Source organism: Trachypithecus francoisi, unplaced genomic scaffold (assembly GCF_009764315.1).
Source record: "Trachypithecus francoisi isolate TF-2019V2 unplaced genomic scaffold, Tfra_2.0 Lachesis_group3, whole genome shotgun sequence".
NCBI lineage: Eukaryota > Metazoa > Chordata > Mammalia > Primates > Cercopithecidae > Trachypithecus > Trachypithecus francoisi.
The window spans coordinates 81,799,358-81,822,239 of record NW_022681468.1 but is presented as its reverse complement, the minus strand read 5'-3'; the positions used below and the strand labels follow the sequence as shown (position 1 = coordinate 81,822,239).

The following is a 22,882-nucleotide window of genomic DNA, read 5'->3' as shown; positions in this document are numbered from 1 at the left end:
CTTTTGTGTGTGTGTGTGTGTGTGTGTGTGTGTGTATTTAGTAGAGAAAGGGTTTCTCCATGTTGGTCAGGCTGGTCTCGAGCTCCTGACCTCAGGTGAGTCCTGCTGTTTATTTACAGGGAATTAAGTATAGCCTAATGGTCAAGGGTATAAGCTCTGGAGTCAGGCTACCTGGGGATGATTTCTGCTCTGTCAATTACTGGCTGTTTGACCTTTAGCAAGTTACTCAGCCTCTCTGAATTTTGGTTAATTATAGCACCTACTGGATTGGGTTGTTCTGAGGATGAAATGAAATGAGGATGAAAGAACATAGCAAGGCTCAGCATGATAATAGGTTAGAACACAGGAGGCTGGGCATGGTGGCTCATACCTGTAATCCCAGCACTTTGGGAGGCCGAGGCAGTGGATCACGAGGTCGGGAGTTCAAGACCAGCCTGGCCAATATACTGAAGCCCCGTCTCTACTAAAAATACAAAAAACAAAAAACAAAAAACAAAAAAAAAAACAAAAAAACCGAGTGTGGTGGGTGGCTGTAGTCCCAGCTACTTGGGAAGCTGAGGCAGGAGAATCGCTTGGACCCGGGAGGTGGAGGTTGCAGTGAACCGAGATTGCACTACTGCACTCCAGCCTGGGTGACACAATGAGATCTGTCTCAAAAAAAAAAAAAAAAAAAAAAGAAGATAGCATAATTCCAGGCAAATATTATATGCTCAATAGGTGATAGGTATTATCACAATAAGCATTGCTATGTTTCTAGTCTGAGGAACATACCTAGTTCACAATTTATTTGTAGAGCAGAGAAAATGGATTTAACTACTGTTCAATGAAATAACTCCCTCTCCCTTTTCCTGAAAATTTCCAGCCCCACCCCTTCATCCTAGGACCTTTTTAACAACTCACCCCTCAGGTGAATCTCTCTCTTCTCTCCCAGACAACTGTTCTGAGGGAGTGACTGAGGAAGGCAGTGTGTCCCTCCCTGCCTGTGTTCTTGAGGAGAGAGGGCTTTAACCGAGGGTCTCTGGTTTCTCTGCTGAGAAGTATTGGATGTCTGTTGCCTGGTGCAAAGGTGCTCAACAAGGCTAAGAAGGTTATGTTGTTGACCCAAGGATGAGCTTTGGGCCTGAGGCAGCCACTTGGGGTGCATTGGGCTGTGTGTCCTCAGGCTGCCTCTGATTTGAGCTGCAGCTGTGGTGAGCCATCCTTTAACCCTGCCAGGATCCCATCCAAGAGGATTTGTCTCTGCCTTTCTCCCTCAGCCGAGAGAAGTGTGGGAGAGGAGAGGCGCATCAGTGCTCTGAGGGCAACCCTCAACCACTCAAGGGAATAAGCCAGTGCCCAGCCTCCTGTTCTTTCTGAAGTTCTGCAGTTCCTCAGGATCTGCTCTGAGCTCCACCTCAGTAGTTAGCTCAAAATGCACCTTTGTATTGGCATTTCTCCTTCCCTGACTCATATTTTTTACTCCCTCCCTTCTGATCCCTGGGGTCACCCTTCCAGGAAGTTTCAAGTCCAGGTCTCAGGGGCACTGTTTTCAGGGAACACAACCCAAGACACACCCTTTGGCCTATTTCCTCTTCATTGTTTCTCCCCTGAATGTCTTTGTAACTAGGATCCTGATCTGAAAGGAAAGAGGAAAAGAAGGGAAAGGAGGGGAACAGAAAGGAATCTAATCTCCTCAGAGATAGGGCCTGATCTGTACACACTGGAGCCTAGGATGTGGTAGGGACTCTCTCCCACCTATCATCTCATTCTAAGTTTAGCAACAAATCTCTGAGGCAGAATATCATTAGCCCCATTCAACGGATGAGAAATGGAAAAGGCCATGAGAGTAACCAACCTGAGGTCACACAATGACTTTGTGGCAGAGCAGGGTTTTAAACCCTGATCTATGCTCTTTTTAGCTACCTTCCTTTTTGGGCAAAGTCCTTTGACAGAATCAGAAAGAAGAAGAACTTTGAATCAAGTCAGACTATTAGTTTTTTTAATTAAATATTTAAACTGTTTTATTGATGTGAATTGACACTCAATAAACTATACATATTAAAGGTGTACAATTTGGTAAAATTTGACACACTCATATAGCCGCGAAATCATCACCACAATTAAAGTAGTGAACATATTCATCTCCTGTTTCAGGCATTTTTGTGTTACTGTAAAGGAATATCTGAGACTTGGTAATTTATCAAGAAAAGAGGTTTAATTAGCACATGGTTCTACAGGCTGTACAAGCATGGCATCCCCATCTGCTCAGTCTCTGGTGAGGGCCTCAGGAAGCTTACAATCATGGCAGAAGGCAAAGGGAGAGAAGGCAAATTGCATGGTGAGAGTGGGAGCAAGAGAGGAGAGAAGTTCCAGACTCTTTTAAACAAGCAGATCTCACCTAAACTAACTAATCTAGAAAGAACTCACTCATCACCAAGAGGGTGGTGTTAAGTTACTCATGAGGGATCCACTCCCGTGATCCAATCACCTTCCACAAGGCCCTACGTCCAACATTGGGAATCACATTTCAACATGAGATTTGGAGGGGACAAACTTCCAAATCATGTCACTCCCAAAAGCTTCCTTGTGCTTTCAGTCCATCCCTTCTGCCCTTCTATGCCGCTTATTCCCTCTTTCTTGGCAACCACCAATCTGCCTGTTGTTACTTTAGATTGATTTGCATTTTCTATTTTATATAAATGGAATCAGATAACATGTGTCCTTTTTTGTTTTGGCTTCTTTCACTCTACATGATTATTTTGAGATTCGTTCGTGTTATTGTGTGTATCAATAGTTCATTCCTTTTTATTGCTGAGTAGTGTTCCATTGTACAGATATGTCACAATTTCTTCATCCATTTACTTGTTCATGATCAAAGTATTTTGGCAACAAATAAGGCTTCTATGAATATTCATGTAAAAGTCTATGACATATGCTTTCAATCTTGGTAAATATCTTGGAGTGGAATGGTTTAATCTTTTGGTAAGCATTTGTATTAGTCTGTTCTCATGCTGCTAATAGAGACATACCTAAGACTGAGCAATTCGTAAAGGAAAGAGGTTTAATTGACTCACAGTTCCACATGGCTGGGGAGGCCTCACAATCATGGTGGAAGAGCAAGAGATGTCTTACATGGCGGCAGTCAAGAGAGAGCTTGTGCAGGGAAACCTCCCTTTTTAAAACCATCAGATCTCACTACCATGAGAACAGCATGAGAAAGACCTGCCCCCATGATTCAATTACCTCCCACCGGGTTTCTCCCATGACATGTGAGAATTGTGGGAGCTATAATTCAAGATGAGATTTGGTTGGGGACACACCCAATCCATATTAGCATATATTTAACTTTTACATAATTTACCAAATAGGCCACTGTGCAGTGGCTCACACCTTTAATCCCAGCATTTTGGGAGGCCAAGGTGGGTGGATCACTTGAGGTCAGGAGGTCAAGACTAGCTTGGCCAGCATGTTGAAACCTGGTATCTACTGAAAACACAAAAATTAGCCAGGTGTGGTGGTGTACGCCTTTAATTCGAGCTACTTGGGAGGCTGAGGCAGGAGAATCGCTTGAACCCGGGAGGTGGAAGCTAAAGTGAGCTGAGATCACACCACTACACTCCAGCCTGGAAGACAGAGTGAGACTCACCGAAAAAAAAGAATTTGTGAAATAGTTTTTCAGAGTGGTTGTAGTATTTTATATTCTCACCAGAAATGTATGAGAACTCCAGTTCTTTCATATCTTTGCCAACATTTGTTATGTTCAAGTCCTGTTACTATTAGCTATTTGGATAGGTAGCTCATTGTGGTTTTAATTTGCATTTCCCCACTGACCAATAATATGAGCATGTTTTCATGTGCCTACTTGCCATCCATATATATATATATTTTTTAATTGAGACAGGATCTCACTCTGTTGCCCAGGCTAGAGTGCAGTGGCGTGATCTCAGCTCACTGCAACCTCCACCGTCCAGGTTCAAGTGATTCTCGTGCCTCAGCCTCCTTAGTAGCTGGGACTACAGGCATATGCCACCACGCCTGGCTGATTTTTTTGTATTTTTAGTAGAGGCGGAGTTTTGCCATGTTCGCCCAGGCTGGTCTCAAACTCCAGACCTCAGGTGATCTGCCCACCTCGGTCTCCCAGGGCTGGGATTACAAGCGTGAGCCACTGCGCCCTACCACCATCCATATGTCTCCTTAGGTGAAGTGTCTGTTCAAATTTTTGGCTCATATTTTAATGGATTGTTTGTTTTATTATTACTGAGTTTTGAAAGTTCTTATACATTCTGGATACAAGTTCTTTTTTAGATGTATCATTTAAAAATACTTTCTCCCTCCCTATGGCTTGTCTTTTCATTTTCTTTTTTTTTTTTTTTTTTTTTTTGAGACGGAGTCTTGCTCTGCCGCCCAGGCTGGAGTGCAGTGGCCGGATCTCAGCTCACTGCAAGCTCCGCCTCCCGGGTTCACGCCATTCTCCTGTCTCAGCCTCCCGAGTAGCTGGGACTACAGGCGCCCGCCTCGTCGCCGGCTAGTTTTTTGTATTTTTAGTAGAGACGGGGTTTCGCCGTATTAGCCAGGATGGTCTCGATCTCCTGACCTCGTGATCCGCCCGTCTCGGCCTCCCAAAGTGCTGGGATTACAGGCTTGAGCCACGGCGCCCGGCGACTTTTCATTTTCTTAACAGTGTCTTTCAAAGAGCAAAAGTTTTACTTTTGACAAAATCCAACTTGTCAAGTTTTTCTTTTATAGACGATGCTTTTGGTGTAGTCTATAAAAAAGTTTTGCTTCATCCAAGGTTACAGTGATTTTCTCTTATGCTTCTTTCTAAGTTTTAGAGTTTGGGTTTTATATTTCTACCTGTTATGATTAAAAAATAGATCTATTCATTTTTAAATGTTCAGATATTCCTGCTTATGGTGTGTGTGTGTGTGTGTGTGTGTGTGTGTGTGTGTGTCTACTTCTTGGATTTTCTTTAGTTTTTAAGAAAGTTCATTTTGAAAGTCTAAGATTGACTCACCTTTGATAAGGCAACTACCAACAGGGAATTTGTGTAACTTAGACCAGGTTTTGGATGGAAGAAGGTGCCCTCCACAAACAGCTTTGGTGTGGAGGTTAAGAGGTGCCCCAAATGAGCAGTAAGGGTACATAAATGACCACCGTTCTCATTTGAATACATGCCTTCTCAAGTTCTTCTCTGCCAGGAACTTTGGCTTAAAAGGTTTTGCTTTGTTTTAATATCAGTAGTTGTGGAATGGTCTTGAGCTATGTTGCAACATGATCAGATCTGTGACTTCGGAGGCCCAAGCCAGTGGCTACATGGGGCATGAATTGAGATGGGGAGAACTGGAGGCAGGAAAAACTGCAGGCTATGGTTAGAGCAATTCAAGTGAGAGGTGATGAGGACCTGAACTGAGTTAATGCCTGCAGGGATGGAGAGGAAGAAACTCAGTCTAGAAATAACTCTGAGGTATTAGTAGAAGAACCTGGGGATGAGAAGGAAGGAATATTCAAAGTTTCTATTCTGGGAAGTTGAGAGAATAGTAATGCTATGACACTGAGGTATGGAACATAGAAGAGATAAATTATGTGGGAAAGGGCTATATTTGGATGTGGACATATTTGTGTGAGAGCCACGTGCTGCAGCCTCAAGGGATCCCTAGCAGGCAGGAGAAGACAGGAGACCAGAGCAGGGAAGTGGTGAGAGTTATGCTGAAATGAACGACACCAACCGAGAGAGTCTATGGAGGAAGAAGGGAAGAAGGCAGAGGACAGAAAACACTACATCTCCAAAGTCAGACTAGCAGAGGAGAAACCAGTGAGAGAAACTGAGGTCAGAGAGGCTGGAGCAGAACCAGGACAGCCAAGGGAGGAGATACTCATCAGACTCAGCTGCTACTGAGAAGGCGTCTAAGTTTGGGTAGTGTTTTGGGGAGGGAATCCTAAGAAGCAGCAGCGAGGGAACAGAGTGTGAACTAGGGAAGGCAAGAAAGCCAATATGAGGATGTTTTATTGAGATTGTTATTGTAGGCAATGGAGGCTCCTTTCCAGTAGAGACTCCAAATTTAAAGAATGCCTCCCAGAATTGTCCATATGAAGGATGGGAGGCTGGAACATTCATCTGCCAGTGTCTGCACTCATTGGTTGAGGATTTCATCTGGAGGCACTAACTCTCTTGCACTTCTTGGCTGTGTTTGCATTGGAGCTGGAAAGGAGAGGGGTGGTGAGCAAGCTCCCATTGTATGGGAGAAGGACCTTGTGATGGTTACATTTTATGGGTCTGCTTGGAGGGTGCTTTTGGATGAGATTCAACATCTTAAAAAGTGAACTTTAGGCCGGGTGTGGTGGCTCATGTCTGTAATCCCAGAACTTTGGGAGGCTGAGGCAGGCAGACCACAAGGTCAGGAGTTCAAGACCAGCCTGGGCAACATGGTGAAACCCCATGTCTACTAAAAATACAAAAATTAGCTGGGCATGGTGGCTGGCACCTGCAATCCCAGCTACTCGGGAGGCTGACGCAGGAGAACTGCTTCAACCCGGGAGGTGGAGGTTGCAGCGAACTGAGATGGTGCCACTGGGCGACAGAGCAAGACTCTGTCTCAGAAAAGAAAAAAAAAAAAGTGAACTTTAGGCCATGTGCTGTGGCTCATGACTGTAATTCCAGCACTTTGGGAGGCTGAGGCAGGAAGACTGCTTGAGCCCAGAAGTTTGAGACTAGCCTGGGTCACATAGGGAGACTTTGATTCTGCAAAAATAAATATAAACAAATAAAAAAAGAAGTTTAGTAGTGAAGGGAGAGAAAGAGATGGATGTTAGGTGAAGTATAAAGAGTGATCAAGGGAATTATCCATGCTGTCTACAATACCTGCCTGTTAGTCACTTAGTGGTGATATTGGTTATCAGATCAACTGTCCAGGTATGTCAGTGCTTGTGTTCAAGTAATCTTTATTTTACCTAATAATGGTCCCAAAGCAAAGAATAGTGATGCTAGCAATTTGGATATGCCAATAAGAAACCATAAAGTGCTGCATTAAGTGAAAACGTGTAAGCTGGGTGTGGTGGCATACACCTGTGGTCCCAGCTGCTTGGGAGGCTGAGGTGGGAGGATCACTTGAGCCCAGAAGATCAAAGCTACAAGGAGCTGTGATCCCACCACTGCCCTCCAGTCTGGGTGGCAGAGGGAGACCCTGTCTAATAAAAGAAAAGAAAATGTAACTTTGGCGTTCTTTGGCTGGGGTTTGGTGCTATCTGTGGTTTCGAGTCTCCCCTGGGGGTGGAGCATATACCTGCAGATAAGAGGGAATAGAGAGATCTCTTTTGCCAGCTGGCATAGTGTTAAGCACTGTCAGTAGTGGGTGTTGGAGGAACACGGGAGGAGGAAGAAGTCCATCTTCCTGGTTTTGGTTTGCTCCTTTGCCTTACTCCGGCAGCATGTGCAACTTCTTCAGTGTACACTCAGGCAGTGCAAAGTGGTCAGCAGTGCCTAGCAGCCAAAAGCTTCCCCTGGCACCTTTCTGGGTGGCTTCTCAGCCTGTTGCAACTGCTAAGGCACCTCCCCATGAATAACTTGCTTTGGCATCTGCTTGGCCAACTTCACAGCTATTTCAGTCCTAGGAGTAGTGGGGTTTTCTTATATTTGCTGTTCCTGTGTCCTTTAGAATTCTCATTTCTTCTTACTAGCTAATCCCTTAGTATGCCAATACCCTATTAGAGTTAATGCTTCTTTATTTTATTTTTGCAAATAAAAATACGGGACACTCCATGAATTTGCATGTTATCCTTGTGCAGGGGCCATGCTAATCTTCTCTGTATCATTTTAGTACATGTGTTGCCAAAGTGAGCACAATACTTATTTATATTAAATGATCCCGTTTCAAATGACTGTGGTTTCTGTTTCCTGAGTAAACCCTGACCAGTACAGCTTTAGTCCTAGAATATAGTTCTTCAGGGACCCTAATAACATTCTGTGTTGTTTAACAGGCCCTTCCTCCTTAACAGGCTCTAAATTCCAGTTTTTGTTTCCTCAGGACTGTAGACTACTGAAAGTTCTTCTCAGCCTCCTATCTCTTAGGCACTATCTCCTACTGAGTCTGGCTGCCTCTCACAAGTCAGTAAATATCCTCCATGGGACAGACCATGAAGAATGTTGGCCTCACCTCAACATGCTTCCCTTTCATCTGGGACCTTGGCCCTTCAGACCCTCCTGCCTTGAAGAATTTCCAGTGTCTTCAAACATATTTTAAAAAATTTGTACCCAGCTATGCAAAGGCATACAGAGTGCTATAATGGATTTCAGAGACTCAGATGTGGGAAGGGTGGGAGGGGGACGAGGAATAAAAAGCTACATATTGGGTACATTGTACACTATTTAGGTGACAGGTGCACTAAAATCTCAGACTTCACAATTATACAATTCATTCATGTAACCAAAAACCACTTGTACCCCCAAAGCTGCTGAAATAAAAACTTTTTAAATAATTGTACCCAGCTTTTGTAGGTGCTCTCAGAGGGTTGATCTGATGCAAATTAGTTGATCATGGTGAAGTCGGATAGAGATAATTACAGATGGATAAAATGTTTGTGGAGCAGCAGCAAGGGTGCAGCTGAAGGTAGAAAGCAGTGATTTATTATGGAATCAATCATCATGATTGTGAAACTTTCTCCAGACCAGGAGGCAGAGAAATGCATGCTTGGCTTACCTCAGTTTGGGAAGTGATGGAAAGTTAAGGGCTGAGGAAATCTTGATTGCTTGTGAAAACACTTTTGAAATGGCTCACATGGATCCCAGGTTGGACAGGCAGAGCACTAAAGCTGGAATAGGGGGTTGTTAGTCTAGGAGAACAACAAAGTAATGGAAATCAGAATTGGTGAGGAGAGAGCAGGGCACAGAAACTCAAGGTTTGGGACAAAAAGGGGAATTTCAAGGCTGGGCATGGTGGCTCATGCCTGTAATCTCAGGACTTTGGGAGGCCGATGTGGGTGGATCATGAGGTCAGAAGTTCACGACTAGCCTGGCCAAGATGGTGAAACCCCATCTCTACTAAAAATACCAAAATTAGCCAGGCATGGTGGCACATGCCTGTAATCCCAGCACTCGGGAGGCTGAGGTAGAGAATTGCTTGAACTCAGGAGGCAGAGGTTGCAGTGAGCCAAGATCATACCACTGCACCCCAGCCTCAGTGACAAAGCGAGACTCTATCTCTTTTTATGTTTATTTTTTTTTTGAGACGGAGTCTTGCTCTGTCGCCCAGTCTGGAGTGCAGTGGCGGGATCTCAGCTCACTGCAAGCTCCGCCTCCCGGGTTTACCCCATTCTCCTGCCTCAGCCTCCCGAGTAGCTGGGACTACAGGCGCCTGCCACCTCGCCCGGCTAGTTTTTTGTATTTTTTAGAAGAGACGGGGTTTCACCGTGTTAGCCAGGATGGTCTCGATCTCCTGACCTCGTGATCTGCCCGTCTCGGCCTCCCAAAGTGCTGGGATTACAGGCTTGAGCCACCGCGCCGGCCGAGACTCTATCTCAAAAAAAAAAAAAAAAAAAAAAGGGTAATTTCAGAGTTTGGTAGTAGGGAATGGAGCATTCCTAAACCTGGTAAGTGGACAGTGTGTTGTGTATTTAAATTATTGATGTAAGGGTCATTAGATTGAAGAACATAACCTGGAGTATTGGAATAGCCTTAGTCCCCAGGTGGCTGGTAGGGATGAGGAAGAGAGGCACCCTGAGCCAGGTGCCAAAGTCCACCAGAGAATTCCTTTAGGTTGTCAGGTGGCCATGATTCAGATAGCGACAGGGTGGCATGAGTGAATGAAATGAATGGCACAGCCTTCAGAGGAGTTTCTAAGTGAAAATGATCAAGAGTGATTCTGAAAGCTGCTATGAGGCCATGGAGAGGAACACTCCACTTTCTTCTCTGATATGTGGAAGGACGGCCTGTCTGTGCAAAGGTTATGAGAGAATGTCCAGGTCTCAGGTAAGGTGAGAGGGAGAAAGTTTTGAGTGAAAGGTTTGAAGAAACAAGAAGTTACACCAATAGAATAGGGACCCACAATTTTTTTTTTTTTTTTTTTGAGACGGAGTCTCGCTCTGTGGCTCGGGCTGGAGTGCAGTGGCCGGATCTCAGCTCACTGCAAGCTCCGCCTCCCGGGTTCACGCCATTCTCCTGCCTCAGCCTCCCGAGTAGCTGGGACTACAGGCGCTGCCACCTCGCCCGGCTAGTTTTTTGTATTTTTTAGTAGAGACGGGGTTTCACCGTGTTAGCCAGGATGGTCTCGATCTCCTGACCTCGTGATCCGCCCGCCTCGGCCTCCCAAAGTGCTGGGATTACAGGCTTGAGCCACCGCGCCCGGCCAGGGACCCACAATTAGAAGGGGCAAGGTAAGAGGTTGAGATTGTTCCTGGGGAGAAGTAGGGATGGAGCAGAGAAGACAACAGGCTGCACTGATGGCAAATCATGCGGGAGAAGGAAGCATGTTAATATGAGCTATAAAGGAGGAATAGACCCCCTCCCTCCCTCCCTCCCTCCCTCAGTAGCTTCCTTGCTTCCTCCTTCCCTCCTCCCTCATTCAGCAAATATTTACTAACCACATGCAAAGTGCAAGGCACTCTGTTATGCAATAGGGAAAGACACAGATGAATCAGAAATGGATTCTGCCCTTAGTTTACATTCTGTGGGGTGACATGATTTTGTTTTAAAGACATAACCTCTTTTGCTTGTTTCATTTGTAAGCTTCCTTTCTATCTATTAATTCACATGATGTGAATCTCTGTGGGAATCTACCTTTCTTTAAGGAAGCCACACTAATTAACTCTTTATAATGGGGAGAAAATAGGAGAAAGAACAAAAGTTATGATTATTTCTATTTGAAACAAGAAGAGGAGGCCAGGTGTGGTGGCTCATGCCTATAATCCCAGCACTTTGGGAGGCTGAGGTGGGTGGATTACCTGAGGTCAGGAGTTCGAGACCAGCCTGGCCAACATAGGGAAGCCCTGTCTCTGCTAAAGCGTACCAAAAAAATTAGCCCAGCATGGTGGCACACACCTGTAATCCCAGCTACTCAGGAGGCTGAGGTGGGGGGATCTCTCTCTCTCTTCTTTTCTTTTTTTTCTTTCTTTCTTTTTTTTTTGAGGTAGAGTCTCACTCTGTCACCCAGGCTGCAGTGCAATGGCGCAATCTCAGCTCACTGCAACCTCTGCCTCCTGGGTTGAAGCAATTCTCCTGCCTCAGCCTCCCAATTCTCTAATCCTCAGAGATTACAGGCATGCACCACCATATCCAGCTAATTTTTGTATTTTTAGTAGAGACGGGGTTTCACCATGTTGGCCAGGCTGGTCTCGAACTCCTGACCTTAGGTAATTCACCCACCTCAGCCTCCCAAAGTGCTGGGATTGCAGGCTTTCCAGATGGCCAGGTAGGAGGATTTCTTGAGCCCAGGAGGTGGAGGTTGCAGTGAGCCAAGATTATGCCACTGTACTCCAGCCAGGGCAACAGAGTGAGATTCTGTCTCTAAATAAATAAATAAGCAGGAAGAGGAAATGTAAGGGAAGGAGGCAATGCTTTATTCATTGGACATTCAAGCAGAAAATAGAATGAAAGACACCACCCTCATGCCAGCCATTGGACAGGTTGGTAACTGGTAGTTTGCTTCTGTTTTGTTATCTTATACCTTGTCTTTGACCAGCCTCTTAGCTGGCTATTGTGTTTTGTTGTTGCTGTACTTAGCGGAGTGGCCCACCTTCATTCTGGAGTGTTTTGAGCACTTGATAGTCCTTCCTATGTAGGCTTGTACCAATCTTCTGCTAACCCTCAGCAGTGGGCATTGTGGGAAGCACTCAGGGGAGTGCCTGGAGTTTCAGGCTTACCCTTTTGGGCTCTACTGCTTAGTAGTAACCTTTTTTCCCATGATGGTTGGGGTCGATCACAGTAGACCTAAACAATACTATGACATATTTTTGTTTTTGTTGTTTTGCCAGTTACTTAATTATTTAATCAAATTTATTTATTTATTTATTTATTTGAGACGGGGTCTTGCTGTTGCCCAGGCTGGACGGTGGTGGCATTACCATGGCTCACTGCAGCCTCAGCCTCCTGGCTTAGGCAATCCTTCTGCCTGAGCCTCCCAAGTAGCTGGGACTACAGGCATGTGCCACCACGTCTGGCTAATTTAAAAAGAAAATATTTTGTAGAGACAGGGTCTCACTATGTTGCCCAGGCTGGTCTTGAAATCCTGGGCTCAAATGATCCTCCCACTTCAGCCTCACAAAGTGCTAGGATTACAGGCATGCACCAGCATACCTGGCCTGCCGGTTCCTTTAATGGCACAAGGCCTAAAATGGGCAGTAGTAGGGGAATCACTCTTGAGTCCCCTGTGGAAGCAGTTATTCCTTGAATTGTAAAATCTCTAGAGAGTCATAGGGATTAGAAGCAAAACTGTGGAGATTGGGTGAGTGAGAGCATTTGTAGAGATGAGACCACCTCTTGTGTATTCCTTTCCTGTTGCTGCTGTAACAAATAACCACAAACGTAGTGGCTTAAAACAACACAAATATATTATCTTACAGTTCTGTAGGACAGAAGTTCAACACTGGCCTCACTGGGCCTCACAGGCATTGACAGGGCTGTGTTCCTTCTGGAGGCTTTAGGCGAGAACCTGTTTCCTTGTCTTTCCAGCTCTTAGAAGCTACCCAGATTCCTTGGCTCATGGCCTCTTCCTAGATTTTCTTTTTTTTTTTTTTTTTTGAGACGGAGTCTCGCTCTGTCACCCAGGCTGGAGTGCAGTGGCGCGATCTCGGCTCACTGCAAGCTCCGCCTCCCGGGTTTACGCCATTCTCCTGCCTCAGCCTCCCGAGTAGCTGGGACTACAGGCGCCCGCCATCTCGCCCGGCTAATTTTTTGTATTTTTTTAGTAGAGACGGGGTTTCACCGTGTTAGCCAGGATGGTCTCGATCTCCTGACCTCGTGATCCACCCGTCTCGGCCTCCCAAAGTGCTGGGATTACAGGCTTAAGCCACCGCGCCCGGCCCCTAGATTTTCAAAGCCAGCAACCCTGCATCTCTCTGTGACTTTTTTTTCCCACAGACACAGCTCCCCCTGACTCTCATCTGTTGCCTCCCATTCACTATTTTTTTTTTTTTTTTTTTTTTTTTTTTTGGAGATGGAGTCTCCAGGCTGTAGCGCAGTGACACGATCTCTACTCACTGCAGCTTCTGCCTTCCAGGTTCAAGCGATTCTCTTGCCTCAGACTCCCAAGTAGCTGGGACTATAGGCACGCTTCACTACGCCTGATTAATTTTTGTATTTTGGGTAGAGATGGGGTTTCACTATGTTTGCCAGGCTGGTCTTGATCTCCTGACCTCAAATGATTCACCTGCCTCGGCCTCCCAAAGGGCTGGGATTATAGATGTGAGCCACCATCCCCCGTCTATCTTTTTTTTTTTAAAGAGATGAGGTCGTGCTATGTCGACTAGGCTGGTCTTGAACTCCTGGTCCCAAGCAATCCTCCTGCCCTGACCTCCTGAGTAGTTGGGATTACAGACATGAGCACTCAGTTTCCCCTTGTACTTTTTAGGACACTTGTGATTATATTAGGCCCATCCAGATAGCTCAAGATAATCCCCATCTCAAGGCCCTTAACTTAATCACATCTACAAAGTTCCTTTTGCCATGTAAGATGACATATTTATAGGTTTTTGGGAAATAAAACATGAATATCTAATAATTGGGGGTTGGGGTGGGCCATTATTTTGTTTGCCAAATCTTATTTCTTAGAACCACGTATTCTGGTATTGGTTAAACAATCATATATATTAGTCACTAGATGAAAGTGCAATGCACATTTAACCTTGGTATAGTATCTCCCTGATGGTAAATTAAATGATTACTCAATTTTGCCACTCTATAGGTAGGACTGTATGCACCAAATATCAGAGGATATATGGGGCATTTGGAATTGGATATGGGGAAAAGATTGAGCTTTTGCCCAATGAGACTCCTTCCACATTCCATCAAGGAAAGCTAGATGAGATCCCGAAGGACCAGGTAGCAGTTCCTATAGAACACTTTAAAGATGATGAGGAATGTGGGATTCTAGGGTTGAATTTTTGTTTCCAACGGCATTGGATAGCTAAAGGTGAGAGAATAAAAATGTTAAACAAAGAATATCCACCTCAAAGCCCAGAAGAAAATAAAGCACCATTGCCTGGCATCCTTCTCTCTGCAGATATCAGCTAAAAACTGAATTCCGAAATTGATCTTGTACTCAATTTCAGCACTTTGGGATGCTGAGGCAGGAGGAACACTTGAGGTCAGGAGTTTGAGACCAGCCTGACAACATGGCGAAACCCCATCTCTATTACAAATATAAAATTCAGCCGGGCATGCTGGCAGGTGCCTATAGCCCCAGCTACTCAGGAGGCTGAGGCAGGAGGATCGCTTGAACCCAGGAGGCAGAGGCTGCAGTGAGCCGAGATCGTACCACTGCATCCAGCCTGGGTGACACAGCCAGACTCCGTTTCAAAAAAAAAAAAAAAAGAAAGAAATTATTGATCTTGCAAGTTACTGAATTGCAGCGAAGTTTACAACCTCACCAGTTTTTTGCAGTGAAGGTAAGAATAATGATCCAGCACCAGGCGCAGGGCTCACGCCTGTAATCCCAGCACTTTGGGAGGCTGAGGCGGGTGGATCACAAGGTCAGGAGTTCAAGACCAGCTTGGCCAAGAGGTGAAACCCCGTCTTTCCTAAAAATACAAAAAATTAGCTGGGCATGGCGGCGGGCACCTGTAATCCCAGCTACTTGGGAAGCTGAGGCAGAGAACTGCTTGAACCCGGGAGGCAGAGGTTACAGTGAGCCGAGATCATGCCACTGCACTCCGGCCTGGGCAATAGAGTGAGACAATAAACATAGCCCCCATTGAAACAATTTTCACTGTTCTTGCAGAGGAGAGAGCAAAATCTGCTTTGCTTTTATAGCTCAATTCCTTAGGCTCATTCTCTGACTAGGATGAACTAGAAGGTAGGAAGCAAAAACATCAAAATAAACAGGAATGATGCCCAGAAGGAGCCGTGGGAATTTTCTAAGGCAAAGTCTGGAGACTTCTATATGACCATGAACATGAATGTATGAGGTCATGAATCTAATTGGATCATGGATTTTATCCAAAAAGACAGAACATAATTTTAGAGTGGACCAAATTAATTGCACTATATTTTTGTATACAGTGCAATGTATATTTCAAGTGCTTGGCCCACAGCAAAGCTTAACATCTGCCCTTTTAAAAGTCTCAATGGGGCCGGGTGTGGTGGCTCACACTTGTAATCCCAGCACTTTAGGAGGCCGAGGAGGGCGGATCACTTGAGGTCAGGAGTTCGAGACCAGCCTGGCCAAAATGGCAAAACCTCAACTCTACTAAAAATAAAAAAATTAGCTGGGCATGGTAGCACACACCTGTAATCCCAACTACTTGGGAGACTGAGGCAGGAAAATCGTTTGAACCTGCGAGACAGAGGTTGCGGTGAGCCAGGATCGCACCAATGCACTCCAGCCTGGGCCACAGAATGAGACTCCATCTCCAAAATAAATAAATAAATAAATAAAAATAAATAAATAATAAAAATTTAAAAACTCAATGGTCTTGCCTTTTGCCTGATGATCCAGGAGAAGCATAGTTATTGCTGACACTAAGACATAAGAGAGGCCGGGCGCGGTGGCTCAAGCCTGTAATCCCAGCACTTTGGGAGGCCGAGACGGGTGGATCACGAGGTCAGGAGATCGAGACCACCCTGGCCTACACGGTGAAACCCCGTCTCTACTAAAAAATACAAAAAACTAGCCAGGCGAGATGGCGGGTGCCTGTAGTCTCAGCTACTCAGGAGGCTGAGGCAGGAGAATGGCGTAAACCCGGGAGGCGGAGCTTGCAGTGAGCCGAGATTGTGCCACTGCACTCCAGCCTGGGCGACAGAGTGAGACTCTGTCTCAAAAAAAAAAAAAAAAAAAAAGACCTAAGAGAAAAAGTGTCCCTTATCACAGAGTGAGCACTCTGAGTAGTTGCCGTAGATAACGATAAACAACATCTTTAAAAGAGAATAACAGCGAATCTCACAGAGCTGTTTCTCCTTAACTTTGAAAAGAACTTGTTTTGTTCTGTGTAATGCATAATGAGGGTAATTACTTAGTAGGTCAAGAATATCCTGTAGTACACGTAACAAGCCTGCACATGTATTTCCTAAATCTAAAATAAACATTAAAATTATTAAAAAAAAGAAGAAGAAGAAGAAAAAAGAATATCCTATAGTAGAAGAAAGAGACAAAAGAGAAAACATTGGTAACTGGAATCTATGGGTAATCCCCAAACCCCATTTACCTAGTTTGCAGAGGCTGCTAGTTGAGTCCAACAACCTTTCTCTCCATTTTCCTTAGTAATAGAACCTGTCATTTTTTAGCCAGACATATGTCCACTTGGAATAAATACATTTTCTGGCCTCTATTGCAGCTATATGTGGCCATGTGACTAACTTCTGGCCAACTGATAGTAAATATGGTGTGTGGGGGAAAAGAGTTTGCATTTTTCTGCTTTTTCTCTTCTTCATTTAAACATGGATGTGACAGCTGCACCGTAAGTGGTCATCTCCCATGCAGTGGGATGCTAAGGATGGTGCAGCAGTAAGACAGGAGGAGCCTGGGGGCCTGTTGGTTGTGGAGCCACCACCCTAGGCCTTGAGTGCTGAGCTACAGAGCCTTTACATGAATGAGAAAAAAACTACCTCATTTAAGCCACTGAAATTTCAGGTTTTTATCTCATTACCTAGCCAAGTCTATTCTAATGGATGCATCTAGTTATTTAAACACCATCTCTTATCAACTTTTCAATCAGTTAATCATATCTTTATCAATCTTTGTATCCCAGAGCCTAGCATGGTGTATGGCACATAACAGATGTTCAATAAATGTAAGAGACTGAATATACAAATGGAAAATGGCCATGTATAAAAACAGAATCCTGACCCACAATCTGCCACAATTAGTCCAAGAAACTAACCCATTATCTATCTTGACCAGCCCAGGAAGCCAGCTGACTAAAAGTCATGCCTGTAATCCCGGCCCTTTGGGAGGCCGAGGTGGCCAGATCACCTGAAGTCAGGAGTTCGAGACCAGCCTGGCCAACATGGTGAAACCCTGACTCTACTAAAAATACAAAAAATTAGCTGGGAGTGGTGGCATGCACCTGTAGTCCCAGCTACTCAGGAGGCTGAAACAGGAGAATTGCTTGAACCCAGGAGGCAGAGGTTGCAGTGAGCCAAGATTGTGCCACTGCAATTCAGCCTGGGTGACAAAGCGAGACTCTGTCTCAAAAAAAAAAAAAAAAGTCAGACTTGTGAAAAATCAGATCACTATCTCTAGCAACCAGCCCAGGAATCCAAACAATAAACCTTGCAAAAATCTGCTCCAAACAGCCAGGACTTGATTAATAACTGACAGCTATGCATCCCTAACCCATCATATATGATGCATCACTTCTAATATTTTTTTCTTTACTCCATTTTGCAGATGAAATGATGCCCCACTTCTAGTTAGGCCACCCATGGCTACCCCATGCCACAGCCTCCAGTCAGGGCATACCTGAAGCCTTCCCTTTGCCCACTATAAAGCTTTCCCACTCCTCTGCCTGCTTTTGAGTCTCTGCCAAAATGCAAGTGATGGTGGCTGACTCACTTGTGATAGAGAGCTCTGAATAAATAGTATTTGCCTGTTTTCATTGGTTAGCTTTCATTTATTTCCACAAGTATTTGCTAATTAGATCAATCAAAAAGTAAAGATGTAGGTAGAGAAATAAGACAAGGTACCTCTCATTAGAGAATTTACACTCTAGTTGGGTACTCAGACATTAAATAAGTACACAGTTATTTATTTGTTTGTTTGTTTGTTTTGAGACAGAGGCTCACTCTGTTACCCAGGCTGGAGTGCAATGGCATGACCTCAGCTCACTGTAACCTCTGCCTCCTGGGCTCAAGTGATCACCTGCCTCAACTTCCCAAGTAGCTGGGACTACATGTGTGCACCACCACGCCTGGCTAATTTTTATATTTTTTGTAGAGATGGAGTTTTGCCACATTGCCCAGGCTGGTCTCAAACTCCTGGGCTCAGGTGATCTGCCTGCCTCAGCCTCCCAAAGTTCTGGGATTACAGTGTGAGCCACCGTGCTCAGCCTATGCAGTTATCTTATCATAATTGGGATGTGTGTTATGAAGATCTGAGATGGTAGTTGAGATACAGAGATGAGTAAAAGGTAGTCAGGCAAAGGGGGTTGTGTAGAAAGAGAGATCTGGGCAGGAAAAACAGCATCTGCTAAGTACTGGAAGCAGGAAGAACTTGGTACCTACCAGGAATTGAAAAAGCCCAGTACCATGCAAAGGCTGTGCATCAGGTCCTGTTGACTAGTTCCCTAGAACCACTCTGGTTCTCATTTGTCCTGAAGCCCGACTGATTCTCCTTTTCTTTGGTTCTGTGAGGTCTGCCTTCATAATATTCTTCTTTTGCTTAAGTTACAAGAAGTCAGTTTGTGTTGCTTCCAAGCAAACATCTCCTATTGATAGAATTGCTGTGTTACATCTCTTGACTTATTTTTGTTAAACTCTTTTATTATCATAAAACTTCTCATGTGTTTATGTCTTATCTCCCAATTAGATAGTATGTATCTTAATGGAGCCACTAAATTTTGGGGGTGATTTGTTATACAGCACTTGTTCACACTTGAGTTCCAGGATCTATGTGATGAGATCTAGGTTTTTGAGCCTGAGTCTGTTACCACAGTGGGATGAGGCTTCAGGGTCTCGTAGGGTGGGGATGAGTATGGGAGGAATGTGAACTGTTCTGACCAGAGGGCAGACTGTGATAGATTGTGCTTCCCAAAGATGGTCACAAGTGTATACCCCATTCTCCACGCTCTTCGTACAGTATATCTGATACTGCCTCCACCTAGGGGTGGGAGTGTATGTTCTCACTCCTCCATTCTGGCCAGGGGCTGTTGTCTGACCAATGGAGTCCAGCTATGTGACTTTCAAGGCTAGGTCATAAAAAGGAGGTAGATTCTGCTTGGAGCTCTCTCTCTTTTTCTTGATAGTTGCCATGTTGTAAGGAAGCCCAAGCCTCATGGAGCAGTCACGTTTACATGGTACAGCCAGTTGCCCTAGCCAAAGTCTCAGTCAACAGCATCAACTGCTAGACATGGTGATACTAGCTCCCAGACTTCAAGTTCTCCACCAGACATTGCTGAGCAGATAGAAGCCTTGCTCACTGCACCATCTGTATTTTTTACTCAGAGAAACCATGAGAGACAATGATCATTGTGGTTTAAAGCTATAAAGTTTTGGAAGTGATATGTTATGAAGTAATAAATAATACATTATGTGATAACTTGGAATGTTTGTGTTTAAAATTTTTCAACTGAGACACTTGAAAGCTATTAGCTTCAATCCTGGAGAAACAAAGACACATTGCAATTTCTGGAATTTATTGTGAAATGGGGCTTTTATGAATCTCATCAATCCTATCCTTAGGTTTAAGATTGTTTTCCCCTAAGGCCAGGCACAGTGGCTCACACATGTAATTCCAGCACTTTGGGAGGCTGAAGCCAGAGGATTGCTTGAGGCCAGGAGTTCAAGACAGCCTGGGCAGTACAGGGAGACTGACTCAACAAAAATTAAGACACACCTATAGTCCTAGTTTCTCAAAAGGCTGAGGCAGGAGGATCACTTGAGCCCAGGAGTTCAAGGTTACAGTGAGTTATAATTGTGTCGCTGTACTCCAACCTGGGCCACAGAACAAGATGTTGTCTCAAAAAAAAAAAAAAAAAAAAAAAAAAATATATATATATATATTTTCTAGAAATTTATATATCTGTTACTTCATGGGAAAAAATTTTCAAAATTAAAATTAGCTTTCAGCCATAAAAAGGAATAAAGTACTGATACATAAAACAATATGGATGAACCTTGGAAACATTATGCTAAGTGAAAGAAGCCAGACACGAAAGGCCACATATTGTATAATTCCACCTACATGAAATGTCGAGAACAGGCAAATCCATAGAGACAGAAAGTAGATTCGTGGTGTTTAGGGACTGGAGGAAAGGGAGAATGCAGAGTGACTACTAACTAATAGGTGTAAGATTTCCTTTTGGGATGATGAAAATGTCTTAGAATTAGATATGGTGATGATTGCACAACTTGGTGAATATACTAAAACCCACTGAATTGTACACTTAAGAGTCAATTTTATGGTATGTGAAAGGTATCTTGGTAAAAATTAAAATTGCTAAGTTTTCTTTGATCAACTAGGAGTGAGAGAGATCCACTAATCTGTCTATATGGTCTACTGAAGACATATACATGAAGACCTTTTTTTGTGACAGTCTTGCTCTGTCTCCCAGGTGGGAGTGCAGTGGTTCAATCTCAGTTAACTGCAACCTCCACCTCCCAGGCTCAAGCACTTCTTGGGTCTCAACCTCCTTAGTAGCTGAAATTTCAGGCACGTGCCACCAAGACTAGCTAATTTTTTGCATTTTTAGTAGAGACAAGGTTTCACCATGTTGGCCAGGCTGGTCTTGAACTCCTGGCCTCAAATTGATCTGCGCTTGGCCTCCCAAAGTGCTAAAGATAAATTTTGATAAGGTCATTGACAACTTTGTAAACGTTAAGACTCAAAACAGAATTTGTAATGTTATTTTTCATCCCTGTGATCAACCAATATAAGATACGTCTTTCCTTTTTTAAAAGCAAAAAGTAGGCTGGGCTCAGTGACTCACACCTGTAATCCCAGCACTTCAGGAGGCCGAGATGAGTGGATCACTTGAAGTCAGGAGTTTGAAACCAGCCTGGACAACATGCTGAAACCCTGTCTCTACTAAAAATACAAAAATTAGCCGGGCGTGGGATTACAGATGCCTTAAACCCAGCTACTTGGGAGGCTGAGGCAGGAGAATCATTTGAACCTGGGAGGCAGAGGTTGCAGTGAGCCAAGATCATGCCACTGCGTTCTAGCCTGGGCAACAAAGCCAAACTCCATCTCAAAAAAAAATCCCCAAAAGTATGTTAATATAACTGAAATTATTAACCCATTGCTTTCCCCTTCTTTACTGTGTGTGCATATGTGTATATACACACAGTAAAGAAATTTCGTGTATGTATATATATACACTGTGTATACATACATACTGTATATACACACTGTGTATATACTGTGTATACATATATACTATATGACTGTATATATATACACACTGTATATATACTTTATATACATGTATATCTGTGTATACATATATACAGATGTACAGATATATATGTATACATATACTATATATGTAGTATATCTGTGTATGTGCTATATAGTATAGTATGTAGCATATCTGTGTCTATGACCTCAGGCCATCCACATGCCTCAGCCTCCCAAAGTGCTGGGATTACAGGAGTGAGCCACTGTGCCTGGCCTTTTAAAATTATTTTTAGTAGAGACAAGGCTGGCCTCTTCTCTTCGATTACATTCTCTATGGCTCCACAGACGGTCTCAGTAGGATAATATTCCAGTTGCTCAGAGTGGTGACCTGTTCTGTAGCACACCCTTGGATTGGCTTTTCTTCTTTCCAGTTTCACTTTTTCCATTCTTCTCTTTCTGTTCCTTGTGATTGCTTTTCACTATAAACTACCTGCATCCTGTTCTTGTCTCAGGCTCTACTTACTGGAGGAGCCAAGCCTAAGACAGATTCATGTGTAAAATGTGATGGAATGAATTAGCAAACTTGACAAGGACCTGGCAGGCCTGGGTTCCAAATCAACTCTGTTACCTGATTTGTAAAAGTCACTTTATCTACTGAAGAGGTGGGCATTTTCATCATCATTTTCAGGTGGTATTATGGAGAGGATCTTCAAACCGTTTGATAACTGGAAAAGAAAAGCAAGAAGAATGTTTGTCACGCGCATAAAAAGAGCGTGTGTGTGTGTGTATATGTTAATAAAGGCATAGAAAATGGTGGACCATCACGGTTTACTACATATTTTTGTATAGCTTGAATTGTTTACAAGAAGAATGCATATTAGTTAGCTTTATTTAGACCTCTGGGGAAAAAGAGAAGACTGCATCTTGTGTAATTAAAAAAAGAAATAAATAACGTCCACCTCCAAGGAAGTTGAATGATACTTGTTAAAGTGCAGAGCAGAAGCCACCAACCAAGGTAAGAAACCCAAGCTGTGCTCCCGTATGTGCGCTAGGAGGCAGCGGAGCTAAGACCCAGGCCAGGCGGCGCAAGAAACCGCGAACCAAGGAAGGGCGGCTGGGTCTTTGTAGTCGCCAGGGGGCAGAAGTGCAGGGCAACCTAAATCTGCAACTACCCGCTGTTGCCCAGGCTCCAACGCCAGGCCGAACATTTCAGAAGTCATAAGTTCCATCTCTCTGCCGCAGCCGAGACAGATTGGAGGGTTTTCAGAGTCAAGGGGATGCCCCCCCGCCCCCCGCCTCAGAGAAGCTTGGCACACTGAGCAATCTCAACCACTCTCCCCTCTGCTCCTCCCTTCCCTATCCCCCAACACCCATGGAGGGGAAATTGAGTCACTGGGAGGAGAGGCCAGAGTCATCAGGGGAACCAGGGCCGACGCCAGCCCTCAGGGCCTTCCAGATGCTAGGAGGAGGAGGGTTCTCCAGGAAAACAAAGGGGGGTGAGAGGGGAAGGCGGTTGGCTGGGCAGAAGCTGAGCCAGACACATGGAGAAACGCTGCCCAGGATCAAAGGAAATATGACATTTGAAAAGAATGTGCGCGTCTGCATGTGCTGTGCGGGCGGGGAGGCGGCCCGGGGAGGGGCAGAGTCTGGGGGAACAGGGGCTGGGCCTCGGGGTCTCTATCCCTGCCTTTCTCGCCTCCGCTTCC

The 22,882-nt window shown here is 44.5% G+C and overlaps 1 protein-coding gene and 1 pseudogene across 2 annotated transcripts in view; one reads left to right on the top strand and one right to left on the bottom strand.

The window, feature by feature from the left end:
- Positions 1-8,456, top strand: part of LTB4R2 (leukotriene B4 receptor 2) — a 48,966-nt gene extending 40,510 nt beyond the window's left edge. For both annotated transcript variants that reach the window (XR_004431713.1, XR_004431712.1), the window contains exon 2: positions 8,001-8,456. The gene's annotated coding sequence lies outside the window, so the exon portion shown is untranslated. The remainder of the gene's footprint in view (positions 1-8,000) is intronic.
- Positions 7,717-7,817, bottom strand: LOC117071659 (annotated as a pseudogene).
- Positions 8,457-22,882: the final 14,426 nt, after the last annotated feature.